Raw genomic sequence first — 4,253 nt, 5'->3', positions numbered from 1 at the left:
GAAGAACGGGACGTAGAGGGAACCAGTGGCCTGCAGAGAAATGAGGAGGCACCGCCAGCTACCTCCCTGTGCCTCTCCTGTCTGCAGGGTCCATCCCAGCAACTCCTCCTGCACCATGGGAGCCACAGCACCATTCCCCTGGGGCAACCTGGGCCCCAGCTCCCTCCATCCTGGAGCCTTCCCCTCCTGGGTCTCAACTGGAGGAGTCACAACAGAGAAGATGATGATGGTGGCCAGCCTTCTCCAGGCCCGCTCTGCCAAGGGGTCACCTTCCTGTCTTCTCTGTGACCCTGCCTTTTCCAGCAGCTGCTGCGGTTGGACAGAGCCCATAGTGCCCTTCCACCTCCTGGGCCTCCCCTCCCGGCTCAGCAAACCTCTTGGAGCCCACTCCAGAATGGAGGGCAGCCTGGGGTGCCCCAGTTGGCCTCAGCTCCATTCTGAACAATGGTAAAGTCACCTTGTGCCTTGGGATCCCTCACCAGGCTCCTTCCAGGCCCCCAGACTTGCCTAGTGCCTCTTTTTGGAGGCCAAGACCCTGGCACTTCAGGCACAAACAGCATGTGGGGCTAAGGGAGCATCAGCCCATCCAGCCCCCGCCCCAGCTATTACCTAGAGGGGCCTGAGCCAGGGCCCTGGGATTCAGACTCAGCTGCCTAAAATGCTGGGGTTCTGACCAGTTTGGAGTGAAGGAATTACTGCCCCAGATCAGACCCTTGGGCCCAGCCAGCCCTGTATATCTGCCCCCCACCCTCCAACCCCAGATCAGACCCTTGGACCCATCCAGCCCAATATCCTGGCTCTGATGGGGGCTGGGTCAGAGGACAGTGCAAAGCTCTGCAGTGGAGAACTGGGCTCATCTCTCAAGACCCTGCCAAGCAGGGGCCCTGGCACATCCCTGCATGGGGAGCTGCTCAGCTCTGGTGCCCGTCTCCCCAGTGCCTGTGTGGCACCCAATCCTCACACTTCCGTGTGTCTCCCCCCCCCCCCCCCGCCAGGAGGCCAGCTCAGGCTAGCAAGCAGCACCACCCACATCTCATTGGCCTTCACCAGTTGTTGGCAGAACCCCATGTCATGCCAGCTTCACCTCCATACCCAGGCATTGCTAGGTTCCCCTAGGATGCCCTTCACTTGCCAGGGGCATCCCCCTGGGCATGGGGCCTGCAACACCATCAGTTCAACTCTGGGAAGCCCCCGCAAGCAGGATGGAAGTGGAGGTGTGGGTATGTGAGGCGGGGGGGGGGGGGGCAGGAATCCCAAACAATCCCAAACTCACCTAATCCCTCCCTGCATCATTGCTGCCCTGGGGCTCTCCCCCACCCAGCCTGGACCCCCCCCCCCTGCACCTGCCTCCAGCCATGGTGGGTGTTAAGGGCAGGCTACCTAGACCATGTCATTTGGAGGGGCAGCTCCTACCAAGCTGCCCCAAGCCCCGCCAGCAGCTGGGGAAAGATGTGGCGGAGCCTGCTGCTTTAAGACCACCCCTCACATGCCAGCAGGATGGCAACAGGAGGAGGGAGCCACCCCATGCCCAGCTTTGAGGAATGCCCAATTCCTTGAGGGTGTCCCCCTCCCCTGCAGAGCAGTGGCCCAAAGGGGCAAGCAGGGCGTTGCCTCTAGCACTGGGCAGAGGCAGCCCATAGGGAGAGGTGGCTGTGCATCCATGGTCTCATGTCCCTGCTTCAGCAGCATCCTGTAGTGCCCAGCCCAGCGCAGAGCAGGTTTCATAGGCCTGCTGCTGAGTCTGCTGGTGACACTCCTAATGACAGGACCAAGGCTTTGGAGCTGCAGGACACAGAGCCTCCCTAACCCTGCGTGGTGAGAGGCAGGAGAGACTGAGATCTGACTATGGGTGGTGGATCCCCTCTCATTTTTTCCCCCTTCTGCTGCTGAACTAGCATGGCGCTGTGGGGCGCTGTGCTGCAGGAAGCATGGTGGGGGCTCAGTAGGGGGTGCTGTCCCCAGTAGTCTGTGCTGACCCCAATGCCCCAGTGTGTATGTTGGGAGGAGCACACGTACTGTGCTGCAGGGAGCAGGGTGGGGGCTCAGCACTGGATGCTCTCCCCTACCAGTCAGTGCTCATGCTAGTTCCAATCCTAACATATCCTGCTCTGTCCCAGCCACAAATCCTCCTCTAAAGGACTACAGTGTTTCTGTACAGTATCTCTGCCCCTTCTGACATCAGTGACCTAGTCCTGGCACCAGCATAGCCCTTTTGCCGGGGGCAGCTGACCTCCGAGACCTTGCAGATCATCTTCCCAGCAGAAGAGAATCAGTGATGTGGAGTATGGATAGAGTCTAAGGCAACTCACTTTATTTACATACACAAGTCCTGAAACAGAGGTGGTCAAACAGCACACGGCAATCCGTGCTTCCATGTGGCTCAGCCCAACCCCAGTGCCTGGTTCATAAGGATCAACTTTGCCTTCAGAAATTGACTCCAGTGAAAGCCCAAGGCAGACAGCAAACTTTCCCACTGCTCAGCCAGCTCCCTCACCCCCAGGATCACTGCCTACCAGAACATTGCAGAACCCAAAACAACCAACCACCCAGTATATTTTCCTAAGAGTCAAAACTTGCTAGCATACTGAAGAGTGTAATGGTGGCATCTGCTGAAAACGTCTCTTAAGCATAGCCCTGAAGAATGAGGCTGGGCCAGTTAGTGTCATAACACAGAGACGTGAGTGGTATGAGCATACTGGTAATTCTGATCTCCCTGTGGCCCACAAAGGAAAGGAATGAGTAGGGGGACCACAGACTCTGAGGCCAGAATGGCCCATCTCGCTTGACCCACCCCAACACAGGTCCTAGATCTTCTCTTACAAGCTGATTTACAGCATATCCTCTAGACAGATTGCTAATCTCCTAAAAGGGGGGCAGGTCCCCCAGCTTCCCTGGGAAACTCACCCCACATGCGCCAGGGGAAGGATTAAAGAGAAGAGGGAGGAGTAGACACCCCATCCCCCCGCAGGCAGCAGGATTGGGCTTTGCTCAGAACTGTCCTACTCAGTGGATTCCTGTGGACACCAGCTGTTCTTGCCAGCAGCCCCACAGTATCATGTGGCTGGCTCTCCGGAGCCCTTGCCAGGCTGAGATCGAGTTACAGGCACCCGGCAGGGAGAGGCAGGAGTGGGGGTGGGTCAGATTAAAGATCATGGAAAGGAGGGAGGAAGGGTGCCAGAGGGGGGTGAGGAGAGTGTCACAGAGTGAACTGAGCTCTGATCATCCTCCATTAAATTCGCTGCCACCAAATTGCTAGGGGTGTAGCGTGGCTTGCAAAGCAATTGTGGGACAGGAATAGGAAGGGAGATTTCTCTGGTGCTGTGGCCTCCCTGGGAAGATGTCTGTATTTTATGAATATTATACGTTCCTCTGCTCATTCGATTGTGTGTTACTTGCTGTGATTACAAAGGTGGTTCATTCCAAGAGAAGCAAACACCTCATAGAGCCCCCACATCATCACCCCGGCAAATCCCCAGAGACGTGGCCTCCTCGCAGATCACGTGCCACCCAGATCGATCTCTAACTAGGTCCTTAAGATCTTGGGTTTATGTCCATCACTGGCAATCTTGTCATGCCAGCAAAGCTTTTGGCACCCATGTGATCACTGGCAAGGTAGCAGCACACCTGGGTAAACACGCTTTGTAATTTGCTCGTTCTCCATCCTAAGAACGTGTCCGCACCAGGAAAGAGAAACCTGTGCTGATGGAGGCAGTTGCTTGGGTTCAACTATGAATCTCCTTATTGCTGATCTTGACCTGCTGCTATGGAGCAGCTGATGGAGACAATGAAAATTTAAAAATTCTTCTGCTCATCAGCCTTCCTCAGCACCAATGTTTCACTGCTGTAGAGCAGAGTTAGCATAACTGGGGTTCTATAGATCTGCAGCTTCATAGCAAGCTTGATGTCCTGGGGTCTCCAAAGAGGCTGCCGAAGGGCCTGCAGTAACATGGCAGTAGCTGCTGTTATATGTTGGCCACATCTTTCGAGAATCCTCCAGCACTGGCCGTGACGCTGCCCAAGTATTTGACAGTTGCCATCTGCTCTATGTCCCATCCCAACAGGTAAATACTGAGCTGGAGAGAGCCCCTCACCCCATTTACCAATGGTTAAAAGACAATGCAAAGAACAACTGCTGGGAAGTCTATCCACACCCTTTCTGCATTGACTAGCTTCGGGATGCCTGGGACAGACAAAGGAACTTGGAGAGGGGTAAAAGATCTGCCTCAGCTGGCAGGAGAGAGACACAGGGATTA

This window comes from Emys orbicularis, chromosome 4 (genome assembly GCF_028017835.1).
Source record: "Emys orbicularis isolate rEmyOrb1 chromosome 4, rEmyOrb1.hap1, whole genome shotgun sequence".
Classification (NCBI taxonomy): domain Eukaryota; kingdom Metazoa; phylum Chordata; order Testudines; family Emydidae; genus Emys; species Emys orbicularis.
Note: the sequence above shows the minus strand (reverse complement) of the source record.